We start from the raw sequence: 21343 nt of genomic DNA, 5'->3' as shown, positions 1-21343 counted from the left end.
ACCCTATATCTGCCACTCTGTCATCAGACACATTCAACAAACCTTCAAAATACTCATTCCATCTCCTTCTCATATCACCACTACTTGTTATCACCTCCCCATTTACGCCCTTCACTGAAGTTCCCATTTGCTCCCTTGTCTTACGCACCCTATTTACCTCCTTCCAGAACATCTTTTTATTCTCCCTAAAATTTACTGATAGTCTCTCACCTCAACTCTCATTTGCCCTTTTTTTCACCTCTTGCACCTTTCTCTTGACCTCCTGTCTCTTTCTTTTATACATCTCCCACTCAATTGCATTTTTTCCCTGCAAAAATCGTCCAAATGCCTCTCTCTTCTCTTTCACTAATACTCTTACTTCTTCATCCCACCACTCACTACCCTTTCTAAACAGCCCACCTCCCACTCTTCTCATGCCACAAGCATCTTTTGCGCAATCCATCACTGATTCCCTAAATACATCCCATTCCTCCCCCACTCCCCTTACTTCCATTGTTCTCACCTTTTTCCATTCTGTACACAGTCTCTCCTGATACTTCTTCACACAGGTCTCCTTCCCAAGCTCACTTACTCTCACCACCTTCTTCACCCCAACATTCACTCTTCTTTTCTGAAAACCCATACTAATCTTCACCTTAGCCTCCACAAGATAATGATCAGACATCCCTCCATATATATATATATATATATATTCCTATGAGTCCACGGGGAAAATGAAACACGATAAGTTCCCGTGTTAGCGAGGTAGCGTTAAGAACAGAGAACTGGGCCTTAGAGGGAAATATCCTCACCTGACCCCTTATCTGTTCCTTCTTTTGGAAAATTAAAAAAAACAAGAGAGGGGAGGATTTCCAGCCACCTGCTCCCTCCCCTTTTAGTCGCCTTCTACGACATGCAGGGAATACGTGGGAAGTATTCTTTCTCCCCCATCCCCAGGGATATATATATATATATATATATATATATATATATATATATATATATATATATATATATATATATATATATATATATATATATATATATATATATATATATACCTTCCTGTCCCCAGGCTCTCCCTTCTATAGGGCTTCCGCATCGTCCAGAAGTCTGCCACTTCCACCGTGCAAGACCACAGGTCAAATAGTGTCGTGATGTTGTACATCTCTATGGGGTGACTGCGGAACAGCGGTTTTCACATGGAAATTGCTTCATCCAATCCTCTCGAGTATAAGAAGAAAGTGTCATGTCACCAGTCCTCCTCACTATACCACAAGAGCATCAGCTTACTAATTCTCACCATACCACGACAGTGTCATCATGTCACCAGTACTCCTGACCACACCACACCATTCCCCTCTCACGACGTACAACGGCATCACCACAGTGACCACTATAAGCCCAGCGTGGCATCTCCAACCACAATACTATCAGGGTACTATCACGATACCAGGACTGCGTCAGAATATCACACACACACACACACACACACACACACACACACACACACACACACACACACACACACACACACACACCACGCACACACACACCAGGAGAGGTCAATACAAAAGATTGAAGAATACTTTTACTTTTACAACTATAAAAGACCTCCTGCCATGACCACAAGCCCTGAAGACTCATGCATACATCGCCTACATCAAAACAAGCACCGAGGACCCCTAAAATAACTCCCTGTTACCACGGCATGAACTCCGATACACACCAAATACACGAAAACGAGCACTTATGGGCAACCCTGAAATGACTCCCTGCCACCAGAGCAAGCATTGATCACCCTACAAAAACTTCCCACCACCAGGGTAAGCACTGAGCACCTTTAGAAAGACTGAAAGACTCCCCACTACCAAAGCAAGCAGAGGGAACTTCTGCAAAGAACTCCCTACTATCAAGTCAAGCACTAGGCACTCCTGCAAAGACTCCCTACCAACAAAGCAAGCATTGAACACTGCCTGCCACGGGAGCATACACTGTAAACAAACCACACTTACCTACACCAACAAACCTAATCAAAACTAACCTACCCCCAACGGTTACACTACCATACCCACATATATAGGAAGAATCAAATACCACACCTAAACACCTACACTCCACACACTCTCCCACACACCCATCCATACCTAAACACCTACACACCATCCAGGTCTGAACAAGACACACCTGTGCGGTACTAACACAGGCAGGTCCTTGCCCACAGCAAAAGACTGTAACTCCTTCTTTCCTCATTCCATCATCATTATTCCCATCGTCGCCCCATCCTAACCCCGATTATCATCCTCATCATCACTCATCAACAGTCCATTCATCACAGCATTATCCTATAAACTGTCGCTTATCATCCCATCATTACCCCATAATCGCCCTATCATAGACCCATCCTCACCCGATCACCTCCCATCATCACCTCATCATTAAGCCATCTTCACCCCATCTACTGTCTTTACCTCATCACTCCATCAATCCATTCCCATCCCCATCACAGTCCCATCCTCACGCTCGTCAACCCCATCCTCATCCCCTGAGCACCTATCTTGACCCCTCATGTGCCTCATCTTCCCGAGGCTGACGAACAAAATATGACATCTGGTTTCTTCTCACTGACTACATCTGGCTTGGCCCTCATCATGTCTCCTCAACTGACGGCTCCACCTCTCTCCTCAGACCTCTGTCACCAGTCCAAACCACCACAATACTACTACAACCACAACCATCCCTCCATGAAACCAACCCCTCACATAACCTCCACTACCATCACCCTCCTCTCTCTCTCCCCACCATCACCACCACGACCAATAACACGGCCCATGACCCCCTCCTCCTCCTCCTCCGCCTGCCCAGCCCTCCACCATCAGACATTTAGCACCCATCATCAGGCAGGTACACGATACTCCCCTCCGCCTACACAACGCCACGCCCACACACCACGCCCACCTCATCCCTCCCACAGATCATTAAGGGCCCCAACCGCTCCCAGGCTAACGAGTTTTCGCTTCTTGATATCTAACTAGAATATTTCACCTCTTCCCGACAATTCTTTTTTTTCAATGACTACATTTTTCTTCTCGTAAAGGCATCATCAGCAAACCCGTACACAAGTCTGGATCTATACGAGTGAAGGACTACTGTGGCCAATGTAGATATGTAGCTGCTCTCGTCCGCTGTAGAAAGCATCCATTTGCCTATGCTGAGATCATGACAAATCTGGAAGGGTAACGAAGATAGATATATATATATATATATATATATATATATATATATATATATATATATATATATATATATATATATATATATATACATATATATATATATATATATATATATATATATATATATATATATATATATATATATATATATATATATATATATATATATATATACAGAGAGAGAGAGAGAGAGAGAGAGAGAGAGAGAGAGAGAGAGAGAGAGAGAGATAGAGAGAGAGAGACTGTGCCTCTCAGTAAATTCCCGGCGAGATATGGATCTTTATCTCGGGTGGGCAGATGTTAACATTTGGACCAGACTGGATTCCCAGGACCATAAAGCTGTCGACACACCCCACTGGGCCGCCTCGAAGCCTTGTAGCATCCTAGTCATATCTACCTTATCCAAGTTATACCCGCCTTACCCTCGTTCTATCTACCTTATCCAAGTTATACCCGCCTTACCCTCGTTCTATCTACCTTATCCAAGTTATACCCGCCTTACCCTCGTTCTATCTACCTTATCCTAGTTATATCCACCTTATCCTCACTATATCTACCTTGCCCTATTAATTCTTGTCCTGATAGAGGTCATTCCTAATAAGGGTATCCATTCAAAACGCCAAAGGCCACCGCCCTAAACACAGACTACGTTTATCAAGATATGTATTGACAAATCTTTCTATGTACAACAGAAACTGAAAACATAGTTTATATATATATATATATATATATATATATATATATATATATATATATATATATATATATATATATATATATATATATATATATATATATATATATATATATGGATAGAGATGTGCGCAGGAGGATGGATGTGCTGGAAATGAGATGTTTGAGGACAATGTGTGGTGTGAGGTGGTTTGATCGAGTAAGTAATGTAAGGGTAAGAGTGATGTGTGGAAATAAAAAGAGCGTGGTTGAGAGAGCAGAAGAGGGTGTTTTGAAATGGTTTGGGCACATGGAGAGAATGAGTGAGGAAAGATTGACCAAGAGGATATATGTGTCGGAGGTGGAGGGAACGAGAAGTGGGAGACCAAATTGGAGGTGGAAAGATGGAGTGAAAAAGATTTTGTGTGATCGGGGCCTGAACATGCAGGAGGGTGAAAGGAGGGCAAGGAATAGAGTGAATTGGATCGATGTGATATACCGGGGTTGACGTGCAGTCAATGGATTGAATCAGGGCTTGTGAAGCGTCTGGGGTAAACCATGGAAAGCTGTGTAGGTATGTATATTTGCGTGTGTGGACGTATGTATATACATGTGTATGGGGGTGGGTTGGGCCATTTCTTTCGTCTGTTTCCTTGCGCTACCTCGCAAACGCGGGAGACAGCGACAAAGCAAAAAAAAAAAAAAAAAAAAAAAAAAAAATATATATATATATATATATATATATATATATATATATATATCATACATATTCGCCAGGTAGCGTTCAGAACAGAGGACTAAGCCTTAGAGGAAATAGCCTCATGTGGCCCCCCTTCTCTGATCCTTTTTTTGGAAAATTGAAAACGGAAGGGGAGGCTTTCCAAGTCCCCACTCCCTCCCCTTTCACTCGTCTTCTACGACACGCAAGGAAAAGTGAGTTTGGTAAAGTGTTTGAAAGAAGTAAGCTGAGAGTAAATGTGAATAACAGCAAGGTTATTAGGTACAGTAATGCTGAGGGACAAGTCAATTGGGAGGTAAGTTTGAATGGAGAAAAACTGGAGGAAGTGAAGTGTTTTAGATATCTGGAAGTGGATTTGGCAGCCGATGGAACCATGGAAGCGGAAGTGAATCATAGGGTGGGGGAGAGAGGCGAAAGTTCTGGGAGCGTTGAAGAATGTGTGGAAGTCGAGAACATTATCTCGGAAAGCAAAAATGGGTATGTTTGAAGATATAGTGGTTCCAACAATGTTATACGGTTGCGAGGCGTGGGCTATGGATAGAGTTGTGCGCAGGAGGGTGGATGTGCTGGAAATGAGATGTTTGAGGACAATATGTGGTGTGAGGTGGTTTGATCGAGTGAGTAATAATAGAGTAAGAGAGATGTGTGGTAATATAAAGAGTGTGGTTGAGAGAGCAGAAGAGGGTGTTTTGAAATGGTTTGGTCACATGGAGAGAATGAGTTAGGAGAGACTGACCAAGAGGATATATGTATCAGAGGTGGAGGGAACGAGGAGAAGTGGGAGACCAAATTGGAGGTGGAAAGATGGAGTGAAAAAGATTTTGAGTGATCGGGGCCTGAACATGCAGGAGGGTGAAAGGCGTGCAAGGAATAGTGAATTGGAACGAAGTGGTATACCGGGTTCGACGTGCTGTCAATGGATTGAACCAGGGCATGTGAAGCGTCTGGGGTAAACCATGGAAAATTCTGTGGGGCCTGGATGTGGAAAGGGAGCTGTGGTTTCGGTGCATTATTACGTGACAGCTAGAGACTGAGTGTGAACGAATGGGGCCTTTGTTGTCTTTTCCTAGAGCTACCTCGCGCACATGAGGGGGGACGGGGTTGTTATTTCATGTGTGGCGTGGTGGCGATGGGAATGAATAAAGGCAGACTATGAATTATGTACATGTGTATATATGTATATATCTGAGTGTGTATATATATATGTATACGTTGAGATGTATAGGTATGTATATTTGAGTGTGTGGACGTGTATGTATATACATGTGTATGTGGGCGGGTTGGGCCATTCTTTTCGTCTGTTTCCTTGCGCTACCTCGCTAACGCGGGAGACAGCGACAAAGCAAAATAGATAAATGAATAAATATAGATATGATATATATATATATATATATATATATATATATATATATATATATATATATATATATATATATATATATATATATATCTTTCAAACTATTCGCCATTTCCCGCATTAGCAAGGTAGCGTTAAGAACAGAGGACTTGGCCTCTGAGGGAACATCCTCACCTGGCCCCCTTCTCTGTTCCTTCTTTTGGAAAATTAAAAAAAAAAACAAGAGAGGAGGATTTCCAGCCCCCCGCTCCCTCCCCTTTTAGTCGCCTTCTACGACACGCAGGGAATACGTGGGAAGTATTCTTTCTCCCCTATCCCCAGGGATAATATATATATATATATATATATATATATATATATATATATATATATATATATATATATATATATATATATATATATATATATATATATATATATATCAAATTTTAGGGAGAATAAAAAGATGTTCTGGAAGGAGGTAAATAAAGTGCGTAAGACAAGGGAGCAAATGGGAACTTCAGTGAAGGGCGCAAATGGGGAGGTGATAACAAGTAGTGGTGATGTGAGAAGGAGATGGAGTGAGTATTTTGAAGGTTTGTTGAATGTGTTTGATGATAGAGTGGCAGATATAGGGTGTTTTGGTCGAGGTGGTGTGCAAAGTGAGAGGGTTAGGGAAAATGAGTTGGTAAACAGAGAAGAGGTAGTAAAAGCTTTGCAGAAGATGAAAGCCGGCAAGGCAGCAGGTTTGGATGGTATTGCAGTGGAATTTATTAAAAAAGGGGGTGACTGTATTGTTGACTGGTTGGTAAGGTTATTTAATGTATGTATGACTCACGGTGAGGTGCCTGAGGATTGGCGGAATGCGTGCATAGTGCCATTGTACAAAGGCAAAGGGGATAAGAGTGAGTGCTCAAATTACAGAGGTATAAGTTTGTTGAGTATTCCTGGTAAATTATATGGGAGGGTATTGATTGAGAGGGTGAAAGCATGTACAGAGCATCAGATTGGGGAAGAGCAGTGTGGTTTCAGAAGTGGTAGAGGATGTGTGGATCAGGTGTTTGCTTTGAAGAATGTATGTGAGAAATACTTAGAAAAGCAAATGGATTTGTATGTAGCATTTATGGATCTGGAGAAGGCATATGATAGAGTTGATAGAGATGCTCTGTGGAAGGTATTAAGAATATATGGTGTGGGAGGCAAGTTGTTAGAAGCAGTGAAAAGTTTTTATCGAGGATGTAAGGCATGTGTACGTGTAGGAAGAGAGGAAAGTGATTGGTTCTCAGTGAATGTAGGTTTGCGGCAGGGGTGTGTGATGTCTCCATGGTTGTTTAATTTGTTTATGGATGGGGTTGTTAGGGAGGTGAATGCAAGAGTTTTGGAAAGAGGGGCAAGTATGAAGTCTGTTGGGGATGAGAGAGCTTGGGAAGTTGTTGTTCGCTGATGATACAGCGCTGGTGGCTAATTCATGTGAGAAACTGCAGAAGCTGGTGACTGAGTTTGGTAAAGTGTGTGAAAGAAGAAAGTTAAGAGTAAATGTGAATAAGAGCAAGGTTATTAGGTACAGTAGGGTTGAGGGTCAAGTCAATTGGGAGGTGAGTTTGAATGGAGAAAAACTGGAGGAAGTGAAGTGTTTTAGATATCTGGGAGTGGATCTGGCAGCGGATGGAACCATGGAAGCGGAAGTGGATCATAGGGTGGGGGAGGGGGCGAAAATTCTGGGAGCCTTGAAGAATGTGTGGAAGTCGAGAACATTATCTCGGAAAGCAAAAATGAGTATGTTTGAAGGAATAGTGGTTCCAACAATGTTGTATGGTTGCGAGGCGTGGGCTATGGATAGAGTTGTGCGCAGGAGGATGGATGTGCTGGAACTGAGATGTTTGAGGACAATGTGTGGTGTGAGGTGGTTTGATCGAGTAAGTAACGTAAGGGTAAGAGAGATGTGTGGAAATAAAAAGAGCGTGGTTGAGAGAGCAGAAGAGGGTGTTTTGAAATGGTTTGGGCACATGGAGAGAATGAGTGAGGAAAGATTGACCAAGAGGATATATGTGTCGGAGGTGGAGGGAACGAGGAGAAGAGGGAGACCAAATTAGAGGTGGAAAGATGGAGTGAAAAAGATTTTGTGTGATCGGGGCCTGAACATGCAGGAGGGTGAAAGGAGGGCAAGGAATAGAGTGAATTGGAGCGATGTGGTATACCGGGGTTGACGTGCTGTCAGTGGATTGAATCGGGGCATGTGAAGCGTCTGGGGTAAACCATGGAAAGCTGTGTAGGTATGTATATTTTGCGTGTGTGGACGTATGTATATACATGTGTATGGGGGTGGGTTGGGCCATTTCTTTCGTCTGTTTCCTTGCGCTACCTCGCAAACGCGGGAGACAGCGACAAAGAAAAAAAAAAAAAAAAAAAAAAAAAATATATATATATATATATATATATATATATATATATATATATATATATATATATATATATATATATATATATATATATATATATATATATATATATATATATATATCCACGTCATTCGACATTTAGTTTAAACGACCTATATTATGTCTCCTCATATGAGCTGATGAGCTGAAGTGATGTGTGCGTGTACATTCTCTAGGCATCTCGAAAAATTGCTCAGTAAATCACTAGAGAGTGGAAGAGTTCCACCGACTCACAAGAGCGCAGATGTTGTGCCTTGCTTAAGAAAGGTGATCGGGTACTGCTACTGACGTAACGGTTCGCCTCTGCTAAACATCAGACACGATAATCTGAAAACAAATGAATGACCACATGCAAAGGAGAAAATACCTAACTGGTAGTCATGCATTATGAATCTCCCGGACTTGTATAACAGGGCGAGTTCTATCTCTGATCAAGGAAATGGAAGGGTCGACTGTGTGCTCCTGCGACTTCCAGAAAGCTTTTGATATTGTAAGCTACCGTATCAGAGGTTGATCAACCTGCAAGCAGGAATCGGAGGCAGACTCCTTCATGGGAAAGCCTACCTTAGTGGAAGGGATCAAAAGACATATGTAAGAGAAGCATTCTCAAATGAAGCTTTGGGTTGTGAGTGGCGGCGTACCTCAGGGCTTAGTCATGGGCCCATTGCTCTTACTGGTGTATGCAAAAGACTTGTCTGACGGACTATATACTCTTACGTAAGATCTCTGAGAACGCTGACAAGTCATGTGAGCGGCAAGGAATAGCAGCAGTTGCTCCAGCTCACAAGGAGGACCTGGACTAATGCCAGAGTTGCTCCGATGAATGGACGATGAGATTCATTTGGACAATATGCAGGGTAATAAGGATGAGAGAAACGGTGAAAGAGGGCCTAGATGCGATTTTCACCTTGAGGTATATCAACGTCAGGAATCTATGTGTGAAGGTAACGTGGGAGTTGAAACTGTGCATTACCCGTCGTGAGGGCTGCTGGGAAATATCAGAATCGCATTCAAGTATGTGGGTAGGGAAATGTTTGGCAAGCTGAGCTAGACCAGAAATGGATTAAGTCTGTCGGGTCTGGCCACCACACCTTTAGAAGCACGAAGATCTGATCCGCCAAGATGGTACCTGAATTAAGGGAGCTGAGCTGCCAATAAGAGGTGAAGGCTACAGATATGTCCATCATGGATAAGAGAAGAGAGAGGGGTGACTTGATAACAGCCTTCATGCATCCAAATCACTTGGACGAAGTCGACAGGGGACGATTCTTCATGAGGTGTAGCACCAGAGTAACCATGACAAGAAGCAAATCATTAAGAATGTTCAGAAATACAGTCTCCGTGTAAGGGTAATGGACGGATGGCGTGGACTAAACAAAGAAACACACACACACACACACACACACACACGTACACACACACACACACACACACACACACACACACACACACACACACACACACACACACACACACACACACACTCACACATATCTTACGACCAAGATCGGAAAGCCGCGGTGGGGGTTCAACATTACTGATCCTTCGCCATACTTGAGGGGGTTGTACCGGCCCTACAACGGTACATGTCGCCAGCTGTGCCTCACATATCACTTTCTGATCACGACGGCACGACCCTTGGATATGGTGGGATGACCTGTTGTGACCTATCCCTTAAGGTCATAGGTCAAGCCATCATTTCCAAGGGTCGTGATTAATGGTCAAGCGTGCCTGGTCAAGTGTCGTTCTACAGTGCTCAATTGTCAAACGTTGTGGTAAAGGACCATACCGTCGTAATCAGTGGTTGAACGTCGTGGTTAAGGATCGTACCGTTGTCTTAAATTGTTGAAACGTCGTGGTCAAGAGCCGTACCGTCGTGCTAGCTGGTCGAACGTCGTGGTCAAGAGCCGTACCGTCGTGCTAGCTGGTCGAACGTCGTGGTCAAGAGCCGTACCGTCGTGCTAGCTGGTCGAACGTCGTGGTCAAGAGCCGTACCGTCGTGCTAGCTGGTCGAACGTCGTGGTCAAGAGCCGTACCGTCGTGCTAGCTGGTCGAACGTCGTGGTCAAGAGCTGTACCGTCGTGCTAGCTGGTCGAACGTCGTGGTCAAGAGCCGTACCGTCGTGCTAGCTGGTCGAACGTCGTGGTCAAGAGCTGTACCGTCGTGCTAGCTGGTCGAACGTCGTGGTTATGAGCTGTACCGTCGTGCTAGTTGGTCGAACGTCGTTGTTAAGGGTCGTACCGTGGTGCTCGATGGTTGAACTCGTGGTCAAGGGTCGTACCGTCGTGCTCAATGGTTGAAAGTCGTAGTCAAAGGTCGTACCATCGTGCTCTATGGTCTGACGTGTCGCACAGTCGTGCCTTTATGGTCGAACGTGTTGCCAAAGGTCGTGCAATCGTGCCTATTGGTCGAACGTGTTTGCTAAGGTTGTACCGTCGTGCTCATTGGTCGAGCTTTGTGGTCAAAGGTCGTACCGTCGTGCTTTACGGTTGAACGTGTTGAACAAATGTCGTAATGTCGTTCTCAATGGTCGAATGTCGGTGACAAGCTTCGTGGCTTAGGGGTTTTCCGTTCCGTCTTCCGTGGCACCAAAGTAATTCTCACTGTCTTTCGAGATCACGTCTTCGTTACCCCACTAGGGAAGGCTGGGATAAACAAAGGCCAGCATCCTGCCAAACTGCACACTAACGCCTCGTAACCAAAAGCGAAAGGAATATAAATACTTCCTAATGTCTATGTGTATAGTTTCACCAGCTCAAGCCTAAGACGGAGTGCCATTACTTGCACAGGTAGGGTGTGTGTCTGAGTGTATGTACACTTTTATGGGGATGTGTATTGTGAATAATGCAATCAGTAATCATTATGCAAAGAAAAAAAAACTTGCAAAATTCTTAAACTTGTAAAAAGATTTATGGTGGCGTCGTGGGCTGACTCGCGCTGGACTTTCTCTCATCTTTTAGTAGGATTTAATGATAATTTTCTCTCTTGCTTTACACATTTGTCAGTTTCTCGACAACTGCGACAATTCTTCGACAGTTTTTCTACAATAGCAAGTTACTAACTCTGCTATCAAGCTGGTGAGAGGAAACTAACTAATTACCGGGAAAACTCTTTATAAACTATCTATACTAAAACTAAATTCTCATAGCTTGGGCTGAGAGAACCAAACAATATAACAGAAAAAATAATAGATATCTTTCCTGAAACACTCAGCAAAGAAGTTATATGAGGAATACCTTTAAACATTCTCTGAAAACAGAAAACGTAATTTGAAAGGTATACTAAAGTCAACTGTGTATTTACTCGTTCAAAGTGTTACAGTTACGTTTCTCCCACAAGGCTTCCCGGCTTTACACCATACCCAGTATTACCAGGGTATTATCTCTCTACATAGAAATTTAAAACAAGAAATTTTCATCGTGTTTAATCTGAGGAAACAAGTGAAAACAGTGACTGGAGAGATGCACCGGTAGCACTTCGTCCCCTGTCCTTAGAGGGTGTCATTCACAAGCACCAAAGAGCGCGATCAGTGAAAGAGATACACACGAGCGTGAGGCCGACCGTGGCGCGGGAGCGGGTATCTTCAAGAAAGTTCTAGCTGCTGCTGGGGCCGCCGCCGTGGCTCAGCATCTCCAAGCTCTGTACTAGTCACTGTCGCCCTCAACACCACTACGATCGGACGACTGTAAGAACACGACAGGTTGGTTATACGTACCCGTCACGCTCCCTCTATAGTGTGTCAGATACAGATGGTAATGACGTTACTTGTTGAATTGATATCATTATGAATCTGGTGGGATTTGACCGGTGTAGACCCCGTTGCTCACGGATGTGAGACGAAGGGTATTTGAGCGCTAGCAGCTGTAGACAACAGCCTTCTATGACTGATTCCATACCGCCGCTGGTGCAAGACCCAACTATGATCTGATGGCTCAGACTTAATGTAAGGTTACAACCATTCCCGTCTTGTGACCGCTGAAGAATAATAAGATGGCCATTACTTTATTTATTACTCATTTCACTCCCATTTTTCAATGCTTCTATGGAAAGATTATTCCCCAGATGAACGTAGTGCAGGCGAAGCTGGAAAATCGCCTGAATGTTCGATCTTTAGAATCAATTCTGTCAATTAGATATGGACTTAAAATTCAATCTCAGACATGTGTAAACTTCACACCAACAGATGAGATGCAAACGAACCTTAATGCTAATAACCCTTCAACATTTGATCAAGAACCAGAAGCAGAGGGGGAAATGGTGACGCTGGAGCAAAAGGATTAACATTCAGTTCCATATAATACAGCATGTACTTCACTAAAAACATTATAGTTTACTATTGCCATAAAAGAAAATACTCGGCGGAATAGGTTATGTCGAATCTGAGTATGGCTTGTGGGAATTTGAGAGAAAATATTGGGCAGATATGTTGGAATTTCATGTCTGCGGAGTGGCAACTGCGAGTGATGTGTTCGTTTTCAAGAAGTAGACGACTGAAGATGAAGGTAAATATTCTCTTTGGCCCGACGCCATGGCAGACCGAAGGAGCCACTACAACATTACACTCCATGTAACCACCTGTTTTTGGCCGCGCTGGCTATTTTCATAGCTAACTTGTCGACTAGGCCGCAGGCGTCATGATAGTACTTATCTTGTGACCCTTGGACAAACAAAGCTTTACTCGGGCCATGTACTCGTAGCACAGTGAGAGCATATGGGGTCGTAGGATTATCTTCAACACCTGAGAGGGTTAAAAGATTCTTCAGCTGGTAGATGTAGCCTCATGATGATGGACTTAATGACCCTGGTAGTTTATACGACTTAAAAGCCCATGCAACCAACCGAACAACAAAGCATGCCATTGGCACATAGTGTGTGTGTGTGTGTGTGTGTGTGTGTGTGGTCTTAGAATTTTTCTTCTAACACCTGAAGAAGGTGCTGAAATTTTTTCGGCAGGTAGTGGTTTGAAAGTGTAGGGAAGTGAGGACTAGAGTTGTCGCTCTTACATTCAAAATAGAATCAAGAAGGATTTGAAACAAGAGGGGCTCGGGCGATCTCCCCCTCTCATCGGGCCTGGATATAACAGAAACAGGTAGTGAGTATCTTGTCCTCGCCTAAATTGTATGACAGGACGACTATGATGAGTTCATTGTCTACAGCTGTGAGGCCAAACAAGAATACAGAGACCAATCTCCACTAATTTTTCGTCGGGACGATGAGCACCGAAGGCCGCCTTCACACTCCAAGCCCATAAAAATGGTGCAAGTTCCATGATGACCACTGCCCAGTCGGAACTCTGATGCCTGTAGAAAGAGATCATACTCTAAAAGTTCGACAAAGGAACTTCTTACATCTTGCACTGGCGCCGCAGGTACTATTTTGACTAGGCTTACGTTGGCCAAATGGTGCCTCTGGTGTTTCGTACCAAGCCTTCGTGTAATGTCCCCACTGACCCTCCACGCATACCTCGATAATGCGGAGTTATGAAATATTATGAGAATTGCACTATGCAGCGATAATTCCTTGATTGAGAACTGTATATATCAAGGACTCAGAATTTAACGTAGATTATTCCTGTGTCATTAGATGGGAGTCAAGTGCACCGTCATGGCTCCTCCACGAACAAGTTTAATCTTAACGCTATACCTTTCAGTGCGACGATTGCTACTGAATAAGAGAAAAAGAAAGCTCGTCTCACCATAGTATAATGCGGCCTTTTACTGTGCATGAATACTGATACATAAACAATCTATCGACACACAAACGTGTACTACACGCCATTCAGAGTTATAGCCCTCTATTTCCTTTGAGTCATGCAACACAATTATACATCATATGCACGTTGTAATGATTGACACATAACATTGAATACGCTAATCTAATTAATCGCCAAAACTGATCAGAAACTTTACAAATGACATTAGATTCTCACGATGTGATCCACTATGGCCAAGTCTACCAATGTATATACTCACAGTGTAATCCAATGCGGTTGGCGAAGTCTAGCAATGATCCAAGCGTACGCCTGAACCTGATTCAGCCGTCACGTAGATATGGCACAAGGCAACTGCGAACGAGAATTGGAGAGCTGTACAAAGTCTGATATATTCTGGAGCGAATGTTTGCATGAAAATTAACTTAGTCATCACGTATCACATAACAGAACAGGAGACCCTATGTTCTAAAACGAACACTTGCCTACAAATGACTCGGTCATCACAACACACAATGCCAAGAATAATCCTGTGATCTAGAAAGAAAAAAAAGAATATATATATATATATATATATATATATATATATATATATATATATATATATATATATATATATATATATATATACTGAGCAATACTTGGAAAAACTGATTTGTATGTGGCATTTATGGATCTTAGAATATCTAGTGTGGGAGGTAAGCTGCTAGAAGCAGTGAGAAGTTTTTATTAAGGATGTAAGGTGTGTGTACGAGTAGGAAGAGAGGAAAGTGGATGGCTCCCAGTGAAGGTCGGTCTCTGACAGGGGTGTGTGATGTCACCATGATTATCTAATTTGCTAATGGATGGGATGGTTAGGGAGGTAAATGCAAAAGTCTTGAAGAGAGGGCGAGTACGCAATCTGCCGTAGATGAGAGGGCCTGGGAAGCGAGTCAATTGTTGTTCGCCGATGATACAGCATTGGTGGCTGATTCGAATGAGAAACTTTAGAAGTTGGTGACCGAGTTTGGAGAGTGTGTGAAAGGTGAAAGCTGAGAGTGAATGTGAATAAAAGCAAGGTTATTAGGTTCAGCAGGTTTGAGGAACAAGTTAGTTGGGGTGTAAGTTTGAATGGAGAAAAACTGGAAGAAGTGAAGTGTTTTAGATGTCTGGGAGTGGACTTGGCAGCGTTGGAATCATGGAAGCGGAAATGAGTCATAGAATGGGGGAGGGGGCAAAGGTTCTTGGAGCGATGAAGGTTGTATGGAAAGGGAGAACGTTATCTCGGAGGGCAAAAATGGGTGCTTCAAGAAATAGTAATTCCAACAATATTATATGGTTGCGAGGCATGGGCCATCGATAGGGTTGTGCGGAAGAGGGTGGACTGTAGTGGGTCTTCACTGTTTGAGTACAAAATGTGGTGTGAAGTGGTTTGATCGAATAAGTCATGAGAGAGTAAGAGAGATGTGTGGAAATCAAAAGAGTGTCGTTGGGATAGGAGAAGAGGATCTGCTGAAATGGTGTGGACATATGGAGAGAATGAGTGAGGGAAGGTTAATAAAGAGGTTATTTAAGTGTCAGAAGTGAAGGGAACATGCAGGAGGGTGAAAGTCGTGCACGGAGTGAATTGGAATAATGTGGTATACTAGGGTCAAGATGCCGTCAATGGATGAAGTAGGGTATGTGGGGCGTGGATGTGGATCGGGAGCTGTGTTTTCGGTGCATTACACATGACTAGAGAATGAGTGTGAGTGGATATGGTCTTCCTTCGTTTGTTTTCTGGCGTTATCTCGCTGACGCAGGGGGCGGCAATCGGATGTAGGAAAGGAAAATATATATATGCTTTTTTCCTTCATGCATTTGTGCTGTTTTCTGTATGAGTATGTGAATGGATGTGTCTTTCTTCGTCTGTTTCCTGGCGCTACCTCGCTAACACAGGAAAGCCCTTCCCCCTGAGGGCACTTGCACTCCCCTGACTCCATTCCCAACGCCAAGGTGGCTGATGTGACCCGCACAGAGTCTTTACCAGTTTAATCCCGTACGCCCTGCAGGACTTCCGGGATACCGCAGTAGCAGCACTTGTTCTCATGTGCAACTGAGAGTGCAAAGTGATCTGCAGAAGACCTGCGTGTCTATGATGACGGTCTCTGTATCTTTGGAAGCCAGAATGTCTGGCTTTCTACAGGACCTTACAATGGAGATACGAGGCTCACAACCACACAGTATCCCTTTTGCCTCAATCGGCCGGCCACAAAGTTGCTGATCTTGTAACGCTTGACCTTACCCCAGTGGGTACGTGAGCATGACTGCACACTATTCCCAAGCGTAACGGGCTTGTGACATGTGTCACAGAGGCTGGAGTTGTCGGGTTGGCCTCTCGCAGCCCTAGCGGGAGTAGGCAGCGTCGCAGCCCTCACTTGGACGGCCGTGAGGAGAGGAGTCCCACTGGTGGCCCATCTGCTAACCTAAGGTACGGCTGCAGATGGAGCGGTACCCATCACAGGTGCTAAGTTCGACCTCCATGTGCGTAGGCGTTCGTTTTCATTGTTCACTTTCCGACCAGCTATGCATGCAGGGCCCGACCAACTCTCTAATTTCTTCCTAATTGCAGGTTCCCATGTGTGCCTGAATCGTAAGGTCAGACGAGGTAAGCAATTTTTCGAACCTAACGTTTGTTAAGCCGGACAATCAAGACAAAGTCGGGAATCCCAAGCCCACCATCACCTTCTTCCGAGTGGAAGTACGCGCAGGGCGCATCAGCAGACAGACGAAGCCAGTGGCGAACCGTCGTCCGCACCTGCCTGTCCATGCGCGCCAGCTGCGTCTTATAGACTTCACCCAGCACCAGGCAGTGCATGAGCTTGGGCACGAGATGGTCCTTGAGGATTGTGATCCTCTGCTGAGGTTTTAAAGGGGCTCTGGTGATGTGAGATAGCCCCACTTCTAGCAGGGAACCGTAGGACCGTCGCCAGCCTCCTGCCCCAACGAGAATTCGAAGGTACTTATAGTCGTCCTCAGCATCCATGGAGCCGATAGCGCTGCCCAAGGCCTGGAATGTCCTGTTCTTGTTGACATACCAAGTCTTGCGCTTGCCATCGATCTCCATACTGAGGGTCCGACACTTCCCCGGATTCACCTGACAGCCTCTCTCTCTCTCTCTCTCTCTCTCTCTCTCTCTCTCTCTCTCTCTCTCTCTCTCTCTCTCTCTCTCTCTCTCTCTCTCTCTCTCTCTCTCTCTCTCTCTCTCTCTCCAGAACCAGGTCATCAGCAAATGCTAGCACTGATACCTTGCGGCCTCCAAACTCAACCCCCCCCACACCCGATTCCGTAACCCTTGCGATCCTGTCATTGATGACAAGGTTAAAAGAATGGGCGAAAGGGGGTCACCTTGTTTGACCCCACGAGTCATACTGATTCTTTCAGACGTTCCTCCACTGCCTTCACTATGGGTGAAGGCTTGGTTATACGTCGACAAAACGTGTTCTCTGACTGGGACAGGAATGCCCTTCCGCGACATGGCCTGCTCGGTAGTGTTATGGTTACCACTATCGAAAGCTTTGGCCATATCGAGGAATGCCAGATGCACAGCGTGGGTCTGTGCCCACGCACGATCAATGATCGCGTCCAGAATCGTGAGGTTCCGTCCACTGGGACGAATGCCTTTTGAGCTCCATCGATTACGAAGAGACTGGAAATGCGGCTGCTAATGATTTTAAGTGGCAGTCGGACTACAGCGCACGACATGGTGGTCGGTCTGTAGTCCATAGGCTGGGTTGGGTTTGGGACTTTGAGTATCAGCACCGTCCTATTTGCCCTGAGTGGTTCAGGAGGCGATCCACAGATTAATCACCTTGCAGAGCACCCGAGGCGGAATGGACTTCAGGAGTCTCGTTTCCATTCCGTCAGGGCCGTGGGCGGATGTTGTGGTGGCTTTGAGGTGGTGTGCTACCTCGCCCACAGTTACAACCTCTGCTAGTCGTTCGCTTCATGGTCAGTATCGGTAACAAGCCGTCTTTCAGGATCGGAGGGCCGCGAGAAAAGGGCTCCCCAAAAGGGGTTGAGGGTTTTCGGCACAACCGAAGTTGGCGGTACCTTCCAGTTACCTTTGAGGACCCGTCTAGCGACTTAATTTTTCTATGAAGTCGCTGTATTTCGCGGTATCATTCCCTGCGAAGACGGTTTCCGCGCAAAGGAGCCCGTCAGTCTGGCGTCCATTGCCCTTGCCGGTGTGTCGTCTTGGTCCGCCCTCATCGCTATCTTGGCGATCAGAGGGTATATTACAGGAGCTGACCAACTTTTGGGCGTGCACCACCCTGATGACGGAAAGGCTGTCCCCTCGGCGCAAATGTCCGAAGGCGGCGGTTAGCACTTCCTTGCTCCACACCGTAATTGTGGGGGCCAGGCCCTAATGTGTCCAGATAAGACACAGTTTCCACAACATTAGAGGTAACAAATTGGGGTTGGGGAGCTCGTGCAGCATCAGGGACAGATAAAACCGTGGGGTACTCTCCATCGGGAGCGGCAAGCCCTCCCCCATTGGGAACAACCCCCTCTCCCAATCTCTTAGAGCCTCTCCCACTAGAGTTAGCACGCACACCCCCAACGGGACGTGTTGCCTCCTCCAAAGCGACACTCCGCGTGTTGCCTTGTCTTGTGCACGGGACACATCTCCCATCAGACACATTACGTGCCACCTCCCCTTCACCGGTCTCGTGGTGAGGATTGGCGTCTAAAAGCAACTCCTGGGGTCGTTGCTTATTGGACGCTTTCCTTCGGAGGTCCATCATTGTCTCCACCGTGGTAAGGAACAATAGCCTTTAACCGCTGGTTCACGCCCTGGCCAGCGACCAGAGAGGGACCAGCTGCCATCGTCGCCTCTACCCTTACGATGAGATGAATCTTCTCGTGAGACCAACACCTTGCCTTTGACAAGACGTGCCTGGTTGCCAGCTCCTGATGGAATGAGTTGGCGTGAGCCTGCCGTTTGAGGACCTTACGGCCCCGAAAGCTGGCAAAGGTGGACCCATGATGTGGGCAAGTGGGAGAGCAGTCATCATCCGCTCCCCCACGGCTTGGGCTGGCATCCGACATACCAACAGTGGCTGGTACGACGTTCCAAGAGGACTTTGTTTAAGTGTGACGGGTGCCACGGAGCGAAGACCCATCACAAGGGTAGACGCCCCGAAAAGGTTAGCACAGAACTACCACCCGGAGGGAAGCAGAGGACCGCGGTCAGGTGATGGAGACTCCGCTGTGTTCAGTCCCTCTCAAGCCGCCCTTTGGCAGCTGACCTGCTGTACCAGTAACGAAGCTGGTCATCTCCCAACTCTCAGCTGTTGAGTGGCTTATGCCGGATCGCCACCAACGGAGCTAGAGCTCCTTAAAAGGTCTCGCGATCGTACAAGTTACTTGGCTAGAAGGCTTCATAAAATGGATCCAGGCAACAGTGATATCTGATTCGAGGAAACATGACGTCGTCTGTTTAATTCTATACGACTTCTTGGCAGGATGAAAGTCGAGTAGTTAGTTTTACTGTAGGAATTTAATGTCTAGGACTGAGACTTTAGCTTTACTAGACAGAGCAATCAGGAAAAGAATCGAGGCGTCAAAAACATGCAGCCCTTGTAGCTAGGATTATGAATCACCCTAGTCGTGGGATTCCACGCCTCACACACATTAAGAGATTTACTGATAAGAATATTCTCTTAGAATTGTTGTTAGTGGTGAATAAAACATCAGATTGTAGGAAAAATAGAAGCGAAGTAATGTTTTGATTTTTTCATAGTTCTTATCAAGACCCGTAACTGTAAGTTAGTAGGAAATGTACTAAACTCACCAGATCTTTCATTTGTCATTAGCTGGTCAATTGTAGAAATATGCTGTAAAATATGATAACATTCGCGGTTTTCTAGCGAGAAAATACTGCGAGGAAAGTGACAATGATAATGTATAATGTGGTGAAGTGTAAAAATGAATTAGTGGAGCAATCAACACAAGTGCATTTGGGAACTTATCGTTTCATTTTCCTGTTATGCAAAAAGTAGCGAAACCTAACCATTCATTAATCAACCATTAATCATTATGATTGACACAAAAGAATATTAGAACATTGCAAAACAGTCATTTTTCTTTTCCAACGCATCTATTCGACTCGGTCGCTAAAGGCGCCATGTTCTAGTTCCTGCAATAACTGGGCGGCAAATGCTAGCCACTTCAAGACGATAGCTCATAAGGTTGAAAAACATCATTTCGCCTCTGAAAACCTCAAAAATTGTTCCATTCGGATGTATATAAGCAATGAATGTTGCTATATATGTTCTACTGGGTGCGAGTCGCTAAAAATGACGAATAACGCTATCAAAATACTTATTCTAACTTGCAATTTAAACGTCAATGGAAGACAATCCCAAACGCGCCGCACGTAACAATAACCATTTCAAAATATTTACCTTTTATTGTCAGTTTTGAATAAATCCGTCAATCTGATATCACAATATCACTTCAGACTAAGAAGTGTCAAATTATATGGGAAGAGAAACTCCATATTTTTGTACTTTCACGAATATACATGGTATGGGAATGCTATTACCATAAACTACATAATTTAGTCTCTGTGAATCAGTAAATAGATAATACTCTTATGAACATTGATCCAACACTTACAGTTATGAAGAAGTTGCAGTAATACAACTGATAGACAACCTAATGTATGCATGATGAGAAAAAATGAATTCATAGAATCCGAGTTTGAAATGGCAGTCAACACGATGCAGCGTCCAGTAGCAAACATTTTGTCAAATTCATAATATTGCCACGGCCAATATAGATAATATTTTTTGAATAGAATTGATAGCTTCACACCAATCATTTTAAAAAGCATCTTATAGAATATAAGATATAGTATTTTGATTTTAGAGAAACTTTTAGTGGTATATATTAGTATGGTGCTGGTGCCGCTTCCTTGATATGTTTTGATTTTCTTTGCCACGATCAATTGATTATTTAACGGGAACAAAGTGGATTTACGGTTTGATTATTGCTCTAGAGATGCTATAAGCAGACAACATTATGTAAGTAGGTAATGACTCTGTTAAGAACTAATTTGTAGCATAGGATGTGGTAAGGAACGGGAATAGAGAGCCATTGACCAAAGGGCAGTGGCTGGGGTGCTGACCCAGCCAAGCTAAGGTAACCCAGCAATGCTTTCAAGTAAACTAATTTCCTTATGTTGTCAGTGAGTGACATCCCTTGAGA

General features: G+C 44.5%; 1 protein-coding gene across 1 annotated transcript in view; it reads left to right on the top strand.

Moving 5' to 3' along the window:
• Positions 1-21016: 21016 nt before the first annotated feature.
• Positions 21017-21343, top strand: part of LOC139766157 (uncharacterized) — a 137730-nt gene continuing 137403 nt past the window's right edge. The window contains exon 1 of the mRNA XM_071694429.1: positions 21017-21159. The gene's annotated coding sequence lies outside the window, so the exon portion shown is untranslated. The remainder of the gene's footprint in view (positions 21160-21343) is intronic.

The sequence above is a fragment of the Panulirus ornatus genome, chromosome 57, assembly GCF_036320965.1.
Source record: "Panulirus ornatus isolate Po-2019 chromosome 57, ASM3632096v1, whole genome shotgun sequence".
Lineage (NCBI taxonomy): Eukaryota > Metazoa > Arthropoda > Malacostraca > Decapoda > Palinuridae > Panulirus > Panulirus ornatus.
The sequence above is the reverse complement of the archived record's forward strand: the minus strand, read 5'-3'. Positions and strand labels throughout refer to the sequence as shown.